The following is a 24,105-nucleotide window of genomic DNA, read 5'->3' as shown; positions in this document are numbered from 1 at the left end:
AGTGTATTTTATTTGGAAACTAAACTAAATTTTAGTAAGAGGGTTATATGTGGCAACATAGAGACAAGGTTTCTGTTATTTACGTAAAAGCATACTAATATCATAATGGTAGTGTTATAAGGTCCTATTAATGTGTGGTCATGACATTTGTTAAATGTCTCACCACATTCCTATTGAAACTATTTACTCTTCTTGTAAATAACACCTATGACAATTTTATACAAATGTCCACTAAGACTTTGCTCGTCAATCAGTACTGTTAAGAAATACTGACTAGCTTTATTTTCAAGAATCTCAAGTTTAAGTTATACGTATTGTTATCCTCCAATAAGAATCATTGGCCGATTCTTCATCTTTGACAGGTTCATCATGCCTGCAATGCAAAACATTATCTTTTGTATTAACATATGAAATCCAACTTTTTAAATTTAATAAATGCTTATACAAACATAAATGATTAATGGAAAATCTCATATAAGATGTGAAACAAATACTAACAAAGAGATAGAGGGGCTGGCCAGTACTTACCTCAGCTCAGTACAGCCGATAGATACACATAAAACAGAACTGAAAATTTACATTCCTAGCTTTCAGAACTTTGTTCCTTCATCAGGGAGGAGAGAGGGGAAAAAAGGGAAGAAGGGAAAGTGGATTCAGTTACTCACAACCCAGGTTATGAAGCAACAGGGAAAGGGCGAAAGAACAGACTCGCGAAATTACAGACCAATTCCCGTAACATCAGTTTGCTGCAGAATTCATGAACATATTCTGGGTTTGAATCTAATCAGTTTCATAGAGACCAATAAGTTTATGTCCACAAATCAGTACAAAGCATCGCTCATGGGCAACTCAGCATGCCCTTTTGTCATATGACGTCTGTTCAAAAAATTCCAGAACTTAGTCCACAAAATTTTCTATGCTTATCTTTTAGTTACTGTGGATTGTCTCCTTTGAAATACTCTCCTCCACAATTGATACACTGCTCCCAATATCATTTCCACTTCCAGGAGCAGTCTTGACACACCTCTTGCTGGGTTGCATAAACTGCCGTCTGCGAATTTTCTTTTATCTCATCTACCATTGCAAAACTTCATCGTTTTCAACTTTGGAAATAAAAAGAAGTCTGCAGGGGTCATACTATTCTCGCAAGGAACATCTCATTCTCATTTGTGAGATCCAAAAAGTTTTTTTGGTCTTGACTCATGAGCCGTGGAATGAACTTGGCGGCAACACAATGCATTCCAAGATGCTGTGTCATTTCATAACATGATCCAATTGAAATGTTACATTCTTCTACAATCTCTCGGACAGTGAATCTTCGACTGGAACACACAATTTTGTTGACGTTCCTGACACAAGCGTCATCAGGGGACATCTAAGAGCGTCCTGAACAAGGATCATTTTTGACTTTTGTAAAGCCATTTTTAAAACGTGTGAATAATACGTAACACCAAGTATGGCTTAAGCACTCATCACTATAGGCTCCCTGCATCATTTGGTGTGTCTCTGTAAAGGTTTTCTTGAGTTGCACGCAAAATTTAATGCAGATGCATTGCTCCTCTAACTTTGCCATCACAAAATTCACAAACCCAGATTCCATATTTCTTGATTTCCGAGAAGCATTTGACATAGTGCCTCACTGCAGACTCTTAAGAAAGGTACAAGCACATGGAATAGGTTCCCAGACATGTGAGTGGCTCAAAGACTTCTGAAGTAATAGAACCCACTACATTATCCTGACGGTGAGTGTCCATCAGTGACTAGGGTATCATTAGGATCGTTCCAGAGATGTGTGATAGGAGCGCTATTACTCATATTTTCTATGTGCATAACTGATCTGATGGACAAAGTGGACAGTAATCTGTGGTTGTTTGCTGATGATGTTGTGGTGTATGGAAGGTGTCATTGTTGAGTGATTTTGGAGGATAAAAGATGACTTGGACAAAGTTCCCAGTTGGTGTGATAAATGACAGCTAACCCTAAATGTAGAAAAATATAAGTTACTGCAGATGAGTTGGAAAAACAAATCCATAATGCCAGACTCCAGCATTAGTAGTGTCATGAATGAAGAAGTCATATTGTTTCAATATCTGGACATAACGTTGCAATGTGATATGAAATGGAACAAACTTGTGAGGGTCATGGTAGGGAAGGCGAATAATCATCTTTCGTTTGTTGGGTGGATTTTACTGCAGTGTGGCTCAGCTGTGATGGACATCACATATAGGATGCTAGTGTGATCTCTTCTTGAGTACAGTTTGAGTGTCTGGGATCCGCAAGGGGTCGAATTAAAGCAGACATTGAGGTAATTCAGAGGCAGGATACTAGATTTGTTAACAGTAGGTTGAAACAACAACATACAAGTATTATGGAGATGTTTCTGGAACTCAAATGGGAATCCCTGGAGGGATTTTGAGGAACACTGTGCTGACTGCAGAACAATTCTGCTTGCACCAACATACATTATGCATAAGGACCACGAAGATAAGAGACAACAAATTAGGACTCGTAGAGAGGCATATAGACATTCACTTTTTCCTCACTCGATTGGCAGATGGAACGGGAAAGGAACTGACTACAGTCGAATTAAAATTACTTGATAGTTGGCACTTCAAACGCCAATAAGAGTAGTCAGCGTCACACTTGAACTGTCTGCTGTTGCCAAACTCCACCAAAATTAGCCAGTCACTTCCAATTCCTGGTTCAGCATTCTTTCTTGATGTATTTGTATCCCGAATTATGAGCCCGACACTTTTATTATGTATTTCATGACACGCGATAACTACACCAAAAACAACACACATTAACAATGCTAATGAAAGACACACATTTCATTCATAGCACTAACCAAACACTACCGAATAACTCAGCACAAGGTGTAATTCAGTATCATACATATAGTTATCATATTCACAGAGATCATCTTACATTAGATAAGCTTTTCACTACACTGCATGAAACTGAAATTTTTAAGGTTGCAATTCATAGTTGCAACTGGGTCACTACATTCACATATATAAATACTTCATGCAGTGCTGTGGCATAGCACAATGGTTGGCAGATTAATCTAATGTGTAGCATGTCATAGGTTTGAATCTCATCAATGTAGTAAAATTTTTATTTCTAAATCTAACCAAAAGAGTGTGATTATTATTTTCATTCAATTAATTGGTTTAAATGTATTTTTTTATTTTTAATACTTTGCTGCATCATTTTTCATCATTGTTTTGACTGTTCTATTTGGTCTTATTTTTCTTCCTGTCATTATTTCTTCATTTGCAATCTGCCTCAGTCATCTATAATCCACGAACAAGTGCCCACACGGGCTGTTCACTGGTTTCTAACATGTCAGCATGTGCAGCTAGTGTAAGGATAGTTACAGGTAACAAATGACATGGAGAAATTTCAATTTGCTTTCAGCCCTGAAATTGAGTTTTTGTTGTCTTGAGTTTACCCTTAAGGGTTAGCTTTAATTGCCATGAACAAAGCGATCATGATATTAGTACTGCTGCAGACTGTTGACCACAATTTTCTCAGCTGGGTTAGGACACAAGTTTACAGTCAGGGATACAAAACGGGTCGTCTGCCCCAGTTCAGTCACTGGTCACTTTAAATCAATAGTCAACAGAGTATCCAACATTTCTGACATACCTTGCACCAGCCACTAGAAAAATTGCTCTGTGTTAAACATTTAACATAATTTGTGAAGTGAGCCGCTTGTTTGTTGTCACCTGTAACCAAACGGTAGCTGGTAGCCAATGTGGCAACATTGTTGCAGCAAGTGATTGATGTCAACTATCAAGTAATTTTATTCAGACTATTGTAGTGAGACAGGGTACCTTCTGCCATGCACCATATGGTGGCTAGTGGAGTATGTATGTAGATGTGGAATCAGTCTTTCCTTCTCATCCCATCTGGAAAGTCTCCCCTGATCTGCAGTTCTGGGTAACTTTCTCAAAATCTACCCTTTTTCCTAGACCTATCCTTCACCCCTCTTCCTTCCACTTCAACCCTTCTGCCTCAAGAATGAGCTACTGGCTCTGAAAGCTCGCCTAATTATAATCTTCGTTTATGTGTGTGTTCTGCCACCACTTAGCGAGTATATTGTTTATCTATCCAATTCAATTATCATGTAATCAAAAGCTGCATTTAACACACCAAGTCTCTTTTACCAATCATTTTTAATATGTCCTACAGAATGTACTGTCTATCCTGTCCTTTTTTGAGATTACTGTTTTGTTGTACTTTTCTACAGGCATCATCTTACTTATTAGGAGTCAGTTCCTTCATGTTGTTGTTGTTGTGGTCTTCAGTCCTGAGACTGGTTTGATGCAGCTCTCCATGCTACTCTATCCTGTGCAAGCTTCTTCATCTCCCAGTACCTACTGCAACCTACATCCTTCTGAATCTGCTTAGTGTATTCATCTCTTGGTCTCCCTCTACGATTTTTACCCTCCACACTGCCCTCCAATGCTAAATTTGTGATCCCTTGATGCCTCAAAACATGTCCTACCAACCGATCTCTTCTTCTAGTCAAGTTGTAGAGCTGCATGTACTCGGGAAAAATTACGGCTGTAGTTCCCCCTTGCTTTCAGCCGTTCGCAGTACCAGCACAGCAAGGACATTTTGGTTAATGTTACAAGGCCAGATCAGTCAATCATCCAGACTGTTGCCCCTGCAACTACTGAAAAGGCTGCTGCCCCTCTTCAGGAAAAACTTGTTTGTCTGGCCTCTCAACAGATACCCCTCCGTTGTGGTTGCACCTACGGTACGGCCATCTGTATCGCTGAGGCACGCAAGCCTCCCCACCAACGGCAAGGTCCATGGTTCGTGGGGGGAGTTCCTTCATAGTCAACAGTTAAGGAATGGGTGGCTGAATTCATATGTGGCATATGTCTCTGTAAGATGACTCATGAACAACTTCCTAGAATTACAATCAAATATGAAAATGCTGAGAAAGAACACAGTGTGATATTGCAAGATCAGTAATTAAAAAGATGTGCAAAACAGTTGATGCCGTGGCCGTACCAGAAAGTGAGTGGCATGTCTGTTGAAGCCTGACTACAACCTAATGTGAAAAACAATTTGGGACAATCTGACACACAACTGATTCTATGCACCAATCTGTTCCCGTGGATGAGAGATGACTGAAATGAAACAGCAGTTGCACAAAAATAGCCAAGGTGACTTCATCGGAGAGAAAGAGTGGTCATTGTTTTCTAGGATGCAAAAGGGATTTGTATTTTAGATTAGCTTGCAAGACTGAAACAATACCTCACAAATACTATGCAAGTATTCTGACTCAACTGGATGAAAAAATATGGAGCCAAGACCCAGGGGGGGGAAAAAAAGGTTTATCGTCAGTGAAATGCATATGGTCACAAAGGCACTTTCACAATAGGAAAACTGGGAGTTTCAAGTGTGAAGTCTTCAAATATCTATTCCATTCTCCAATTTTTTCACATTCTGACTTTAGCTTCTTCTTCTTTTCTTTTTGTATGAATGATTCACTTAAGACTACATGCGTCACACCTCAAAACCGTTTTGTGAGTCAACAACTGGATATGTTTTCACTGCTCTGTCTCTTGTAACTCCGTTGGACATGGAGGTAGCAAATGAGGATGTAGGATGTCCATGACATACTGCTGTGCTGTCCGAGTGACCTGAAGTCATATCCGATGCTGCCCCACACGCCCTCTCCCTATGTCGTTGTCATACTCACTGACAACTGTCATCGTGGGTCTTGCAGAATGTGACTCACTGCTGATCACATGACAGGTGCAGGTGTCAAAGGGTTACAATGTGCTTGGCGTACATTACAGCAATTCTCCCATGGGCTCGTCAGACACGGTCAACCGGAAGCTTGCTGACAAGCACGCTGCCCTTACGTTCCCAAGCAGTCCAACATGGGGCCACTACCACATCTGAATGTCTCACAAATCTGCATATTGCATAATTCAATCAGCCTGGCAAATGGAGACACACAATTAGGCCCCTTCAAATTTTGTTACGTGCTGATAATGCTGACTCACAGAAGTACAGGGCATCTGTGCCCTTCACAGGGATCACTCAATATCTTACACTCTTCACATCTCTTATAGCTCCTACCATTCATGGTAACAATCCGAGACACAAACAAAGCTAATGCAATCTGGTGGCCTTTGTATCCATTTCAGAGAGTTGCGACTCTCATAATTTACCACTGGTATGCACACTCGTGAAACTATGTTGCTTCAGGGAGCTTCCCTTTTTTTTTCTTCTAGCAGTTTAGTTCTTTGAATCCATTTTTCTTGTAGCTCAGAATAATTATTTTATTGTGTAGCAAACTTACAGACTAGCATTCTGGTCTGAGCTGTCAGAGTTGGCGGTCATGTGTGTGTGAGGTGTGCTTGCTTGTGTGAATGAATGGTGTGTATTTCTATTTCTTTTTCTGATGAAGGTTGTGGCCAAAAGCTTATGTGTAAGTGTCTTAACTGTGCCTGTCTGCATTTTAACGTGCCATCTTTATGGTAATTAGCTTCTTCTTCTTTTCCTACACTGCTGATATTCCAACCTGGAGTTTCCATTGTTTGAACTTACGGTCTACTGTTTTATGTTGCAGTGCACTTCTACAAGTGTAATACACAAATGTTGCCTTAGGAAAGAGTCACAATAACATCCATGTCTACCGTTTGCTATTTTTTATGAAATAGCATGTCACACTCGAAATTTAACTTAGCCAATGAAATAAGTTTGAAGATTTATTGTGTGTAAAAGACACGAGGGCCCACTGTGTGGGAAATGTGTGAAGTTCTGTGCAGAGACGGAGTTATCCACAGACGCGGTAAGTCTGGGGAGCTATACGGGTGTTAAAACATCGCCACCTGCTGGGATGAGGGGCCACTTACTCTGTGGTGGCGCTGTGCCAGCAACGAGCTCAACCCATTGATTAGCACCACAGATGACAATGAGCAACCAGCTGCTTGTCTGTGCAGAGATATAAAATTTATCGATTTTGGACGTCGGGTGACAATCTGTCACATGGAGAACAATGTTTACTCTGGCAATTTTAACACTAATCTAGTGTTCTGCAACATATTAATGTGAAATGTTGTCTATGATGTTGAAGAGTGTAAGTTAAACTGATATCTGAGAATTTGTTGTTTTTGTGGCATTATCTGGAAAATGGCCTCTCTTGCAGCTCCAAGCATAAATGTCAAGTGAAGAAGAATAATTAGCACAGCACACTGGAACTGAGTAGGGATCCGGTTTACTGCTCGGCCACTAAATTAGCATATTGTGTGTACACCAGAAGAGACGCTGTACACACTTGCATATACTACACACACAAGTACAAGCATCGATCAAGCTACTGTGAAACTGCACTCTGTGTGACTCATCACTACATCAGAATACTGTAAATGTGGTGATTCCAATTTCTTAAGGTCTCTTCCTGTTTGTTTTCATCAGTTGGATCTTATTTTTCAAGTATGTGGGAATCCAATGAGCTGCCTGTTTGGATACATTCTTTCTGTATGTCCCACAAGTTGGATTCTTTGGAGACACATTGTAACAAGAGTTTTTAGGATTTTGCCTGGAGATTTCACACTGGGTTCTGTGTGATGTATTCCATCTTTTATTCTTGGACCTAAGATTTTTACTACAATTTTACATTCTTGCTGTTTTCATGTCTTGTGTTGCACAAAGAGTCTCTCTCATGCATAAAGAAATTCTAATTTGATCACTGTTGTACAATGTTAGATTTTAGAGTTCCAGGAAAAATACTTTTAGTTAACTGAGAGACAGTTTGTATTTTCTGAAGTCTGGATTCTATGGCCTTCTTTTCATTATGATGTTCAGTGGTCTTTTTCACCTAACTATTTAAACTCTTTAACACCGAATACTATGTCATTGCCTATATAACTTCACCCAGTGCCATTTTGGTATCAGCTAAGAATTTTTTCTCCATGTGAAATTAGTAGTCTAATTTTCCTAGCTTGCTCCCTTAATATTTCAAATTGCTTTAGCACATCAGTGATGTTTTTGTCAATTAGTATTATGCCATCGGTGTAGGTTACACAATATAATTCTATCTTTAAGTTTACGTTCTAGTCAGTGTAATAGTGCAACTGCTCTTCTCCATTATCTTACAATTTTCTTAGGGGCATAGTTGAATAGCAATGTGATATGCCATCCCATTTTCATATTCTTATGTCTGTCTTAAATTACACTGCTTGAAAAAAAGTGAGACACTCAGAAGGTGGGGAGAAAACAAATTGAAACATAGCGAATTTAGAGCGTATGTAATGTTATTTCAGTCATAACAAAACAGAGTCAAATTTACACAGAACTTATCAGTTTGAGCCCACTTATCAATACAGCAATGCACCCTGTCTGGTCTGGACAGTGCGGGAGGATGTCATAAAGCTGCTGCATACCCTCCTCAGAAAGGTGATCCACAACTGTTGTAACTGGACATTGCAATCGTGGATACAGGCAGTGGGATGGAGTTGACGTCCATGTTGGTCCCATAATGTTCTATCGGGGACAGATATGGGGATTTTGCTGGCCACAGGAGTATATCAACATCACACAGACAATTTAAAGAGACACATACTACATGTGGACAAGCAGTGGCCTGTTGAAAAATAGCACCACAATACTATTACACACTGCTGTACGATCAGAGTTCCCTCGGCCATTACAAGCCGTGACCTGAAGTCATACCCAATGGCTCCCCACACCATGGGACTGCTTTGTGACCCCCCCCCCCCCCCCCAAATGTGGAAGAATGGGACCTCTCCCCATCTCCCCTGGTCACGGTCAAACTTCTCCACGATAGTCATTTGGAGCAGTGCAGGACTGGGAGACTCATTAGTGAACATTATGTGACGCCATTCATTAGCAGTCCGTACTTCTCGATCGTGGCACCACTTCACATGCAGTCATTTGCTTGGGTGTTAATGGCAGCCTATGCGCAGGACGGCAATTCCATAGTCTGGCTGCTCCTAGCTGTATGACACAGCATGTTGCAAGGAGTCTATTACAGTGAACTCCTGTTTATCCAAAATGATCGGGATGGTGGCCGGTTCCAATAACGAAAATTTCAGATAAATCAAAGTCCCCCTTTTTTCACATGTGAACACTCCAAATTACATCAATATTGCGAAATACAATCGTAAAACGTGCGTAGGGTATGTAAAACGTTACTGATACGGTTGCAAATAACCCTGCACTTTTTTACTGAAAAAATTGTGTTGACATGTTAAAAAGGCACCAAACTATGATTGAAAACTCAAAGTTTTTAAATGCTGTATAACAAAGCTCGTTTATTTTGCATTCTTACAGAAAAAATCTCCCTTATTTGGCAGTAGGAAAAACAGGAGTTTTAATTTTATTACCTACTCTTTTGAATAAAAAATAAACTACTGAACAAAATTATGAAACAAATCTAGAGATAACTCAAAGGAACGAAAAGTCTGTCTAGAGGAACTTTTAAGAAAAGTAAAAAAAAAAAACTTTTTAAGTTATGGACATAGAAGTTCTAGGATGCTTCATTAGAGTTTATTTTTTGGTAACGAAGTCACAAATGTCTTTTTTTTTTTTTTGTTTTTTTGCTTGAGAAACTATTTTTGCAACAATACATCTCCAACGTTGAAATCAAACTATTTCAGGATAAATCGTCTCCTCCTATTGGCTGATGTACTCCAGGGCAGTTTGGATCACTTCGTAACAGAATGTGTGAGGAATATTTTTCTCTGATTCATCATCAGAAACATAGTCTTCTGACGCTTTATGATCAGTCACAATTTGGACGATTTCATCCTCAGTCACATGAAAAAATGCCATTTTCCATCCACTCTTCAATGTCTCCGAAGTGTGTGTCTTTACAACCAGCTTCTCCAGTAAATTCACCAAAATTATGTCAGCTTGAGTTTCGGTGTTGCCTCCTCCTTCCCACCACTTAGGTTGCCTTACGATCTAAGAGTTTTTTCCAAGACCTAACAAGAGGAAGTGGAGGAATTAGACTCCAAGCTTCAGCAATCAATGAATGACACTTAAAACATCGATTTTTTAAGAGCTTCCACAAAATCATCTGCAGCATCAATCACATCTATTAAGTATTCCAGCATCTTGCGTCTGTAATGTTTTTCCATCGCCTCAAGAATACCTTGGTCCATCGGTTGACATAGAGATGTGACATTTTGTGGGAGAAATACAACTTTGATATCCCCATCTTGCAGATCACCAGGGTGAGAAGGAGCATTGTCCACAAGAAGTAGCGCTTTTCAAGGAAGTCCATTTCCTGCCATGTAATTTACTACAGCTGGAACAAACTCTGCCTGGAACCACTCTCTGAAGATGGCACTGTTCATACATGCCTTAAGACTGATTCGTGTACCTCAGTGGCAAAGCTGGTTGGTTGGTGTCTAAATGCTCTTGGTGTTTTGGATTTGCCAATTAAAGTAAGACACAGTTTATGATTGCCAGTGGCATTACTGCAAGCAAGGACAGTAAATATATCTTTAATTTTTTTGGATCCGGAAGCCATTTCTTCTTCTTTAGAGGCAAGGGTTTTCGTTAGCAGGATTTTGTAATTCAACCCAGTTTCATCACATTTGTAAAGTTGATTGCCAGTATAACATCCTTTGTCAATGATTGTGTGCAGTTTCTTCTTAAAATCAGCATAGCAGCTTCATCCCCAGATAATGATTTGGCACTGATGGCAATTTCATGGATGCCATGCCGCTTCTTGAAACGATCCTGCCGGCCATTACTTCCGAGGAATTCTTGCTTCTTTCCTTCAATCAGCTCATCAGCTCATTTTGACAAACTAGAGGACCTGAAACTGACACACCTTTGGCTCTTATTTATTCGTGCCACAAAAATAATGCCTCTTCTGACTGAGGATGTGCACCTTTTCTCATTGTTTTTCAAGATTTCACTGCGCTGCCCAATGTTTGGATGGAACAAAATTTTTCAATTCCTGATCGATTTGTCTTCCGATCAGTAATTGTACTCCTACTCTGCAGCCACTTCTGTGGGTGGCTCACCAGCATCAATTCTCTGCAAAGAGTGAAGCTCTTTTTCCAACAAGATCACATTCGTTTTATGTTTCATGCCCATAGTCACGTTCAGTGTTCTTTTTACAGACACTCGACTGAGTCCTTTATGGTTTTTGGCCCCTTTTATCTCTGGACACTTTAAGGCACATAGTGGGAGCACAAAACCTCAAATCAGAAACACACAGATGCACAACTTGACAACACTCGAGATGCACTAGACAAACTTTTGACTTTTGAAACCAGGCTGTGGCAGCCATCAAATGAAAGCATTCAATACATCTATGCCATTTCCTCTGTTCTACCCAAGCCCATGTGGCAACACAACAGGGTGTTGTACGTTCACTGTTAAACACTCAGCTTTGATGTACCGACAACAAGTGGAAAGTGTTAGGCGGCGCACTCTAATTGTCAGTTTCGACAGGGCTATGTTGCGCTGCATAGAACAATACTGTATGTACTGTACTTACAAGGAGTTCCAATAGATGGCAGTGGCATGAAACCATGCAATACGAATAAGAAACACACTAGAGCTTCAACCAACACACGCACGAATTGACAATACTTGGACTTTTGACACTCACCAGTGCACTGATTAGCAGTAGATTGCCAAAAAAACACCAGCAAATGCTTGGTTCCAGGTGCACGCAAATTGAAACTTGTCAAGTGTCAATCTAGCTAGCCAAAAGTGTAGCTGCACGAGAGTTTACTGTACTTGTTCTCAGATGGCAGTCACAGTCGTGAACAGGTTACAATGTACTCAGTACACTACACAGTGATGCTCCCTTGTAGTGGTCTGATGTAGTCAACTGGAACATTGATGATGAGTATGCCCTTACTTTCCAACATCAGGCCACTGTCATATCCAAATACTCAAAAAATACAAATGTTGCAAGGTTTAACCAGGCGACCAAATGGACATCCACAATGAGGTTTCTTTCAAACTCTCATCAGATAATGCTGTCTACACCAATATGCAGCACCTTCATATCCTCCAGAGTGATATTCAACATCTGATGCTATTCACATCCCTTATATACCACACGATGCTTGCTAAACAGCAATAAAAACAAAGAACACTAATGAATAATGAAGGAAAAGACCATAAAGAAGATACCTTAGGCTGCAGATGGGCAGAATTAAAAGACACTTACATAAAGCTTTCAGCCACAGCCTTCATCAGTAAGTAGTAATCTGTCTTTTCCAACATTGTTGATATTCCTACTGGAGTTTCCATTGTTTCAAGGACACTGATGCTTTTCTGTGAGTGTTTCCTTTATGATGTTTTCTGCATTTTAGCTTTTTTTAAAAAAAGAAAAAAAAAGAAAGAAAGAAAGAAGAAAAAAAAAAAAGATTTGTTGCTGGAAAACTTCTGAAGTCCAATAAAGGAGTTACAACAGCCATATATGGTTATCTGGTGGACCTTGCAGAACCAAATTCTAGGGCTGAAATGTACTGTTGACCAATGGGCATTAATCAGAATGAATACTAAATAAAAAATTAAATCCAATTTTACACAAAAAACACAGGTTCTATCACTGTTGTTTTTCGTTCTATTTTGCTCTTATGTTAGCTATAACTTGTTAAGCAGAAATTTTCTTTCTATCTATAGAGTTACATTTGCTGTAATGTATCTTACCTGCATGTTGTTTCTTCTTTCTACTCACTCCTGCCCCAATCATGGCAATCAAGTCATCCTCACTGCATTTGCTTCGTATTGCATCTCTGAAACAACAGTTAAAACACCCATTAAACAGTACCAGGCAACTACCACACAGTGAAATGTTGGTACACTAAAAAGGAAGAAAAACTTTGCAGAAATCTTCAACAGTAATCCTGTAGTTTGCAGTAGGCAACAGCAGGATAACAAACCCACTGGACAAGAATGGGAAAGTCATGATAGAAGTTACTTTTATTTTTATAAATAAACAGGTATCTTACACAAATGCTCAAGAGTATACATAGGATCTCGGGCTGAAGAGGTGGAGCAGAAACTGACATTAGTTTTGTTGAAGAGGGAGTAGTGGAACATAGCACAATTTCTTGCAAAATGACGCCAAATTTATTGATAAACTGTTAATTAATTGCCAAGCTCACTAATGTGACCATTTTACAACAGGTACTTACTGCTTGGAGTATATGTGAATTTTCAGGCTTGCCTGATAGATCTGTTGCAAAAACACTTTGGGTTCCCCACCAGATAACATTATGCAAGTCCCTCCCTCAATATTTCAGTGACACAACATTTTGGCATCTTCTGGTGGTGGTGATTTCCACTATCACTGCTGCAAGATGCAACTGGCAATTTCCACGTGACAGCTTTGAAATTTATCATGTGGAGGACTATGACCATCATATTTAGAATTCAGAGGATTTCATAGAATACCTGAAGATGCTTAAACTAGAACTTTCAGATCTTTTAGTTAGCTCAAATGTTATATCATTACTTACAAAAGTGCCCCTGCAGCCCTCATTAGAGGTTATTAGCAGCAAGTTTGAGAAAGAAATTGTGGTGCTGTTTAAACATGTGCATACCTCATCCTATTTCTTATGTAACACCAACTACTTTGATCAAGTGGACAGTGCTCCCATGGGAGATCCTCTATTTCCCTTAGTAAATATCCAACATTCCTGGTTCTGGCAGAATGCTGAAGAGACATTTGTGGTGTGGGCCACATAATACAGACACTACCTATGTTCCTGCAGCATTTGCACTCGCTCCATCTGAATATTCAGTTCACTGTGGAAGTACAATAAGATAGTAGCTTACCATTCCTGGATGTCACGGTTAGAAGAAAAGCTGACAGAACACGGGCATAGTCTCTACTGCAAACTGATACATGCAGAGTTATATTTGCGGTCCAAAAGTTGCCATCACCCTGCACAATGTGGTAGTGTCTTACACTCCCTGGCACATAGAACACACGTGATCTCAGATACCGACAGTCTGCCTGGTGAACTGTAACACCTAAGAACAGTGTTCCAGCAGAATGTTTATTCTTGTAAACAGATTTGCAATGTGTTCTGAGCAAAGCAAGTTCAGTGTAGGGATGTAAATGAAGATACTTAGACAAGCACTGCAAATGGCTTTCCTACCATATTTCAGTGGCATGTTTTCAAAAATAGAAAGAATCGCTAAGAGAAACAGAATCAAGTGTGTTTTTCGTCTACCAGCAAAACTAAGGAATTGTTTGGGTTCAGTTAAAGACAATCTTGACCTTAGAAAACACAGATCATATATAAGATCTGATGCCATTATGGGAAATCTTATATAGGGCAGACACCTCACATTGTGCAAGAACACTGTGTTCAACAGCGCTGACAAAAATGCCACCCAGTAAATTAGTGGTAGCAGAGCACTGCCTGAATACAGGGCACCACACGTTTCCCAAGAGGACTGAAATTTTATCCTCAGCATCATCACTCTAGGATTGTGTTTTTAAGAATGAGGCATGTGTCCATGCGGTGGGCAATCTTACCAACAGGAATATGGAATTTTGACTAAGGACTGCCCAGAATCCAGCACTGACTGCTATGAAATTAACACAGTAGAAACCAGATGTATGACCTGATGCAGCACCTTGCAGAGAGTTAATTCAGCTTTTAACCACACGAGTGTCCAGAAGTGCAGTCATTGCTCACAACACATAAGCAGAAGGCTACTATGAATGGCATTTCCATCCAACTGGGAGTGCCTGTCCACACAGTCGTACTCCTGCTTCTAGCCTGACAAATTTCAATTCTGCTGTGCGAATATCACCAGTCACATCTTGCAGCAGTGATGACAGGACCCACCACTACCTGAAGATGACGAACAGTTGTGTTGGTGAAATATTGTGAGGCTTGCACAAAGTTATTCAGTGGCAAATCTGAGAAGATTTGTATACATTATTTTTCTGTGACGCAGGTAATGTGCAGCAAAATGTGATAACTTTCTGCATTTGCCTTTTTGTACATTTCAAAATACCCCAAAAATTGGTGAGAAACACTGAACATATGATGTAACCAGATGACATACCCCACAGCATGTGCAGCAGTTGGGGCTGAGTGTAAAGGAATGATTGAGCAGTGCAATACTTTCATTTGAGCAAACAGAGCAAATTTCGAAAACATTTTGTAAATATGATCTGTTGTAAATGTAGATGTTACAAAATTATTGTCCCTGCTGTAATCAAGCAAAAGCAGTTCTGATTTTGTGTTCTTTGCTTCTGTCCCTTCTCTTTTTGTTTACAGACATTAGTTAGTAAAGAAAACATAGGTCATTTAATGGCAATGATGCTATTCTGAAGTTTATACTCATCTACTTGTTAGGCAATATGGTAGGTTTTCATTGTACTGTACTTTGCAAGAAATCAAGGAAACTGCAAGGCCGGTAAATAAAATAATAAACTTCAATATAAATACATAATTGTTTAACACAATGAAAGAATACTGCCTGCCAGATGCAAGACTCAAATCCTGAACACCATCACTAAAGTCGCACACGTGTGTCCGTAGCCACAATGATATGAATACTTGACTTGGGTTGGGATGATCAAGTGTGACAGGCCGAGAGGCTCAACCACTGCAAGCATGGCAAGGTACATCATCTGGTGACATTTGTCATTCGCTTTTGACACATTTCCCAACATTTGTATCGTATCCAACATTTGTGATCCCATGTGTCTTGTATTAAATTACTTGTCTCAGGGTCATATACAGTGCTTTGGAGGCTTTTAAATGATAATACGCATCACCCTGTCTGTGTGTGTGTGCGTGTGTGTGTGTGTGTGTGTGTGTGTGTGTGTGTGTGTGTGTGTGTGTGTGTGTGTTTATATATATGAAACAAATACTAACAAAGAGATAGAGGGCCTGGCCAGTACTTACCTCAGCTCAGTACAGCCGATAGATACACAAAACAGAACAGAAAATTGACGTATCCTAGCTTTCGGAACTTCGTTCCTTCATCAGGGAGGAGAGAGGGGAAAAAAGGGGAAGAAGGGAAAGTGGATTCAGTTATTCACAATCCAGGTTATGAAGCAACAGGTGAAAGGTAAACAGGGAGGGTAGCAAAGACGGAGGCATGGATGTCAGAGGGAAGCCAAAGATATTCTACTGTAATTACTGTGCCAGCTTCAAACCAAGGAGGATGAATACAGAAGTAAAGAGGTACATAGTATAAAGATAAACGCAACTATGTTGGATGAAAAGATGCATGAATGGCTAAAGAGGAAAGGGAAAGAGGAGAAGACTAAAGAGCAAAATGGGAGTGAGGTTGGTTAACATAGGTTCAGTCTAGGGGGATGGCGGGATGAAAGGATGTGTTGGAGTGCAAGTTCCCATCTCCGCAGTTCCGAGGTACTGGTGTTGGGTGGGAGAAGCCAAATGGCACATATGGTGTAGCAGGTTCCTAGGTCCCTAGAATTATGCTGGAGGGCATGCTCCACTACTGGGTATTGGACATCTCCTAGGCGGACAGTTCGTCTGTGCCCATTCATGCGCTCAGCCAGTTTAGTTGTCGTCATACCAATGTAAAAGGCTGTGCAGTGCAGGCATGTCAGCTGATAAATGACGTGTTGTCTCACATGTGGGCCTGCCTTGAGTTGTGTATGTTTTACCAGTAGCGGGGCTGGAGTAGTTGGTTGTGGGGTGATGCAAGGGGCAGGTTTTGCATCGGGGTCGGTTACAGGGGTAGGAACCGCTGGGTAGAGAAGGTGGTCTGGGAATATTGTAGGGTTTGACAAGGAAGTTACAGAGGTTAGGGGGTCGGCAAAAGGCAACTCTGTGTGGTGTGGGGAGAATATTGTCAAGGGATGATCTCATTTCAGGGCTTGACTTGAAAATTCATATCCGTGGCGGAGTAATTAGTTGATGTATTTGGGCCAGGATAATATTGGGTGACAAGGGGGATGCTTCTGTGTGGTCTGGGGGTTGTAACATTGTTGTTGGGTGGGGAGGAATGTATTGCTTGGGAGATCTGTTTGTGGACAAGGTCTGCAGGATAGTTGTGGGAGAGGAAAGCACTGATATATAATATAATACAGGGAAACATTCCAAATGGGAAAAACATATCTAAAAACAAAGATGATGTAACATACCAAACGAAAGCATTGGTATGTTGATAGACACACAAACAAACACACACACAAAATTCAAGCTTTCGCAACCCACAGTTGCTTCATCAGGAAAGAGGGAAGGAGAGGGAAAGACAAAAGGATGTGGGTTTTAAGAGAGAGGTTAAGGAGTCATTCCAAACCTGGGGGTGGAAAGACTTACCTTAGGAGGGGGTGGGGGGTGGGAAGGACAGGTATACACTCGCACACACACACACACACACACACACACACACACACACACACACACATATATCCATCCGCACATATACAGACACAAGCAGGCTATATGTGCGGATGGATATGTGTGTGTGTGTGTGTGTGTGTGTGTGTGTGGCATACTGATCTGAACTAAGCAGCCTTCAAATGGAAGTTTTTTGATCACTCCTTATTTTGCACCCTGCCCCCTTGGCAATATGTACCGTAAATCATCAGACAGACGACCTTCCTGCATGCTTCGAGCATCCCCTGGTGCTGTTCCGAACCAATGCTAATCTTTGTAACTGCGACGAGCAGTGTGCAGATTGCATCTTTGTATCCCACAAAGAGGTGACAGTTCCCAGTGGCATGAATGGTTACTGTTTATTGACTGTCACTGAGTTGGTGAGTCATTTGCTACATTGTGGCCCACCTGTTCACTGCTAAAGCCATGCTAGTCAGTGGTAACCCCAGTCAATGATATCCTGTTGCCCATAGCAGTTCACTCTGCTGATTGTGGTAGTATTTTCCTTGAATAAATCTGCTCACATTACACCTTTGACGCTGTGGTACAAGAAAGCCCAATGACTACACACCTTTATAGAATAAGTGTCTCGAGCCATGGGTACCCAGGATATGGCAGTGATAAAATCACCCTGTGATCAACTGTCACACTGCAGCTGCAAGCTGCACCTCCTTTTTCAGAATACTCAGGTTTATTAACTTGAAGTAAATCAGATCTTTTGAAGGAAGATTTAACAAAAAGGGCACATCCAGGAAAGGATGAAACCATGTCTAATTAACTGGCACACAAAATTAATAATTAGTGGTGACAAAGATCCTCTGCAATAAAAAATAATGTCCACTGACTTCATGTATTAGTCTTCAAGTGACAGAATATATGTAACTGTGTCCTTCTTATTTACACTGATTAAACAATGGAAATTCCAGGTAGGAATATCAACAGTGCAGGGAAAGATAGATCACTATTTACCGTAAAGAAAACAAAGTTGCACACAGGCACAACACACAAGCAAGCACACCGCGTGTGCACGCATGCACGCACACACACACAGAGAAAAAAAAAACTGCCAAGTCCAGCAGCTAGAGGCAAGCTGCTGGAGTTGGCAGTCATATGTGTGTGACATGTGCTTGTCTGTGTGTATGAATGTGTGTGTTTCTCTGTATCTCTTTTGCTGATAAAGGCTGTGGCCGAAACCTTTGTGTAAGTGCCTTTTTAATTGTGCCTGTCTACAATGTAACATGTCTCCTCTACAGTAAGCAGCATTCTACCTTTTCCTATATATTATCATTTACACAGATGTAATTAACAAATCAGAGTCTATTTATTCCAGAGAAGTGACAGTTTGTTCATGACAGTTCAGCACAAATCTGATTTTTTATATACAGCAAGGCTACCTAAAAAATATTCTGTGTGCCAGTGTTCATGCTGACTATAGGGATTCACACTGATCATGTGTAATTTGACATCTGGTCCTGTAAACTTACTTCTGCTCAACGTGAAAAATTCTCCACTCCACATTTTGTAATTAACCTTAACATATCAAATAATGCACCCTTCGATATAACTGATTATTGTCCACTTCCCATCACTCTATTCCCAATGTCAACCCAGCTGACCTCTACTTCTAATCCAAAAACCATGGTTGACTCAATGTTTGCTATTGCAAGCTATTGCAACACAAAAGTGCCAGAGGCACCAGTAATGATATATAATTAAAAATACTAGAAAGTAAGGCTCACCGGTTAGTTCATGCTAAGACAAACACTACAAGTGTCTAAGACACTGCGTTCTCACACAAGTACGAGGTCTGAATACATTCCAGTTACGATACACTAAACTATTTCATTCACGGTGGCAATATACATACTCTCTCCCCAATAAACAGAATAGTTATAACTCAATTGTTCACAAGTGTATATTATGACTCTTGCCACAGCTATGCAGTCAGTATGCCACAGGCGTGCCATAGAAAGGGATCAGGTTCAATTCCTTGTAGAGCCGGGAAATTCTGCTCGGTGGACAGACTGGAATAGGGTACACACTGCTTGTAGTTCCAGCTGAGGAGCTACTCAAGTGAGAAGTAGTGTCTTCAACTTCTGAAAGTTGATAACAGCCTGGAGAGTTGTATACTGACCCCTTAACTCTCCATAGATATATAGTAGAGAACATCTCTCGAAGAGCATTGTGTGGTCTTCTGGGCCCAATGCAGAGTTCCTTTATCAATGTATATTGTATATCACCACTTGTACACACTCATCAGCACAGTACCATATTGTCTCTTCACGTGGCAAATTTTTATTCCCTTGTTTCCAGATCAACATTTTTCCTCTTCTTCTTCTTCTTCCTTTTTTTTCTTACTATCATTTCTTGTACCACACATATTCCACACGGTTTATGCTCACTCCTTCAATGATACTGCCCATCCTTCTCTAGTGTGCGAGTTGTCCCTGCTTTCCTGCGTGTTTGTTGGTTTAAACACCCTTGTTTCAGAAGAGAGTGACAGCTTAGATACAGTCTTGTCAACATTTTGTATTTTTATTTAGCAATTATTGTTTGAGCCTTATAGGCGAATGTCACAAGATATTGTCAACCACTGCATTCACTAGATTGGAATGGGGTTCATGGTAACTTATCAATTCATTTTTTAAGTTGCTGTTATCTTTTTCATCCTATCTTGGACTAGCTTTTCCATACTCCCACTCTATTTTACGTAGTCAAACAGTTATCTGCCCTTGCAAACTTGCTCCTTTACTACCAAGTTAACTAATACTGGGCAGCCTAACAGAAGTTCCAATATCCAGTCTTTCACCACAATTCACCTACACACACTTTTCACTCACTGATTTTCTTTTTTCAATGTCATAAATATTTTGCTTTCACAGACTGCTGTGCTTTGAACATAAAATTGTAGGAACATCTGCCTCACATGTCAGTTTTTTTTTTTTATTTATTAAAGAATATGTTCCTTGCTTATTCCTATCTGCTTCTGATACATTTCCATTCTCACTTTTATTTTGTTTTGATCCATTTCTTTTTTCTTTGATAGACAAGTCAAACAGCAATGGCAATATGTTGCAGCCCCCTGTGTTTCACCCTACTTACTACGAACTTACTTTTCTTAGCTTTCAATTTTATTAGTCATTTGGTTTTTAAGATACTTAATTGTTTGACCCTGTATTTTTATATCTTATTTTACCTTGGGTTGATAAAGGATTTCTGTTATGCTCACAAAGAGAGACCTGATTCTTCTCACCCCCCCACCCCTCGTACCTTGTCCTGAAACAAACTTATCGCCAAAGTATCTTGCAGTTTTTTTCCTATTATTAATCTCTTAGTCTAGTCATCAATTTAAAAGTGTCAGTTGTTGGTCCCATTGTCTAATAATTTGTACATTTATACACAGGAAGTTCCAATTTTTATTTGGAACATATAGACTCTGATAATCATGAATCACAGTTCAAATGGCTCTGGGCACTATGGGACTTAACATCTGAGCCAAGGCAGGATTCAAATCTGCGACCGTAGCAGTCGCGCGGTTCTGGACTGAAGCGCCTAGAACCGCTTGGCAACGGTGGCTGGCGAATCATAGTTACCATCACATGGACAGAAATACTGTGTTAACTTTATTACAACCTAGGGACATAGCTAAAAATGTCTTTACATAATTTCCAGTCCTGATTACTTTCCTTTAATTTAATCTCACAAATAGGTTAGTGTAACATGATGTTGACAGAGGCAAATTATATATACTCACAAATTATTTAGCTAGAGGTATCTGGTTTGTATGTCTGGGAGGGAGGAGGGTGCAAGCTGAAAACTTCAAGAAAAGATTACTCATTTCATACCTGCTGGATTTAACTGCAGTTTATCTCTTCCATATACCAACCACATACCTAATGTGCATGGCAAACAGTTTAAAAGTATTATTCTATACTCAGCATTTGGAACTATCAGTTTCTTCATGAGAGAGGAAAGAGGGATAAGTTTCTGAAGGTCTGAAAGGTCACTCGGACTCCACGACTAATGTGAGGACAAGAGGAACGAATGTGTCTATAAGAAGTTTTGGAATTTCACCTCCTGAAGGTAAAATACTGATCAGTCTGTCAGTCTTCTAGTAATTTTATGGTTTCCTCACATGAATTTTCACTTGGACATGATTATTCTATGTTTCATCACTCACCTGAGAGATATCTCTGAATTCCCAAAGAGACACACCTCCAAATTGCCATCAGCTGTTATCCGTAAACGGTTGCAAGTGCCACAGAATTGTTCACTCATTGAGGTAATAAATCCCACACATCCCTTGAAGCCCGGGACATGGTATGCCGGCAAAAAGAAATTGTAAGAAAATAGCTACTGCTGTTGTGAAAATACTATAAATGTGTCGCTTACCAAGTGGAGGAAGGAGAAAACGTGCATTAAGGGGAGTTTGAACGCCCTATCCTGACAATGTTAAATTTAGTGACTTAACTTCCCCGTATTTCAGGAACAACTGTAGCCATTGACAAGAAACTTTTACAGCACATTAAACTATATGTTCTGAGTCTTACAATAATTGCATTTCCGCCACTGCTTTTGGAAATACAATTTTTTAATTACACAGTTAAAGTTTTGTGTACTTTTTTGTATGTTATTCTAAATAATTTTATTTATACATAACATTATGTTTTTCTTTTAGTTAAGAAGACTCAGGATACGTATGTTATTACTCCCTGAAAATTTGAATTCGCTAGTTTCTGAGATTTAGGGAAAAATGCAAGAGAAAATGTAAATTTTCAGGAAGAGTTTTTAAAGTTTTAATAGACTGTAACTCAATATATGCTTATCATTTTATTTTTAGTCACTCAGAAGCACCCTGCACCATACTGTATATCATCCTCTTGATCTTTTTTAAGTTTTTTCTTGTTTTCTTCTTTCTGGACTCCGTAGTGGCCAACTGTGCTGCATACTTTGCTTTACCAATGCAAACCTTGCCCATCCATTCAAATTCTCTGATGCAGTTTGCTCCAGAATTAATTCCCATATGTTGTAGCACTTTCACGCTACCAATGTTGCCATCATTAAAAGCAATAACAGCATAACTGACCCCCACTTTAGTGCCTTCATTACGAGAAAAACATTTTTTTGTCTACATCTACATCTACATCCATACTCCTCAAGCCAGCTGACGGTGTAGGGTACCTTGAGTACCTCTATTGGTTCTCCCTTCTATTCCAGTCTCGTATTGTTCGTGGAAAGAAGGATTGTCGGTATGCCTCTGTGCGGGCTCTAATCTCTCTCATTTTATCCTCATGGTCTCTTCGCGAGATATACGTAGGAGGGAGCAATATACTGCTTGACTCCTCGGTGAAGGTATGTTTTCGAAACTTCAACAAAAACCCGTACCGAGCTACTGAGCGTCTCTCCTGCAGAGTCTTCCACTGGAGTTTACCTAACATCTCCGTAACACTTTCACGATTACTAAATGATCCTATAACGAAGCATGCTGCTCTCTGTTGGATCTTCTCTATCTCTTCTATCAACCCTATCTGGTATGGATCCCACACTGCTGAGCAGTATTCAAACAGTGGGCAAACAAGTGTACTGTAACCTAATTCCTTTGTTTTCGGATTGCATTTCCTTAGGATTCTTCCACTGAATCTCAGTCTGGCATCTGATTTACCGACGATCAACTTTATATGATCATTCCATTTTAAATCACTCCTAATGCATACTCCCAGATAATTTATGGAATTAACTGCTTCCAATTGCTGACCTGCTATATTGTAGCTAAACAATATGGGATCTTTCTTTCTATGTATTCGCAGCACATTACACTTGTCTACATTGAGATTCAATTGCCATTCCCTGCACCATTCATCAATTCGCTGCAGATCATCGTGCATTTCAGTACAATTTTTCACTGTTGCAACATCTCAATATACCACAGCATCATCCGCAAAAAGCCTCAGTGAACTTCCGATGTCATTCACAAGGTCATTTATGTATATTGTGAATAGCAACGGTCCTACGACAATCCCCCGCAGCACACCTGAAATCACTCTTACTTCGGAAGACTTCTCTCCCTTGAGAATGACATGATGCGTTCTGTTATCTAGCAACTCTTCAATCCAATCACATAATTGGTCTGATAGTCCATATGCTCTTACTTTGTTCATTAAACGATTGCGGGGAACTGTATCGAACGCCTTGCGGAAGTCAAGATACACAGCATCTACCTGGGAACCCGTGTCTATGGCCCTCTGAGTCCCGTGGACGAATAGCACGAGCTGGGTTTCACCCGATCGTCTTTTTCGAAACCCATGCTGATTCCTACAGAGTAGATTTTTAGTTTACAGAAAAGTCATAATACTCGAACATAATACATGTTCTAAAATTCTACAACTGATCGACGTTAGAGATATAGGTCTATAGTTCTGCATATCTGTTCGACGTCCCTTCTTGAAAACGGGGATGACCTGTGCCCTTTTCCAATTCTTTGGAACGCTACACTCTTGTAGAGACCTACGGTACAGCTGCAAGAAGGGGGGCAAGTTCCTTCGCATACTCTGTGTAAAATTGAACTGGTATCCCATCAGGTCCAGCGGCCTTTCCTCTTTTGAGTGATTTTCATTGTTTCTCTATCCCTCTGTCATCTATTTCAATATCTACCATTTTGTCATCTGTGCGACAATCTAGAGAAGGAACTACAGTGCAGTCTTCCTCTGTGAAACAGCTTTGGAAAAAGACATTTAGTATTTCGGCCTTT

General features: G+C 40.1%; 1 pseudogene; it reads right to left on the bottom strand.

The window, feature by feature from the left end:
• Positions 1–317: 317 nt before the first annotated feature.
• Positions 318–24,105, bottom strand: part of LOC124776181 — a 54,641-nt pseudogene continuing 30,853 nt past the window's right edge.

This window comes from Schistocerca piceifrons, chromosome 2, assembly GCF_021461385.2.
Source record: "Schistocerca piceifrons isolate TAMUIC-IGC-003096 chromosome 2, iqSchPice1.1, whole genome shotgun sequence".
In the NCBI taxonomy this organism is placed as follows: Eukaryota; Metazoa; Arthropoda; class Insecta; order Orthoptera; family Acrididae; genus Schistocerca; species Schistocerca piceifrons.
This window is presented reverse-complemented; position numbering and strand designations above follow the sequence as displayed.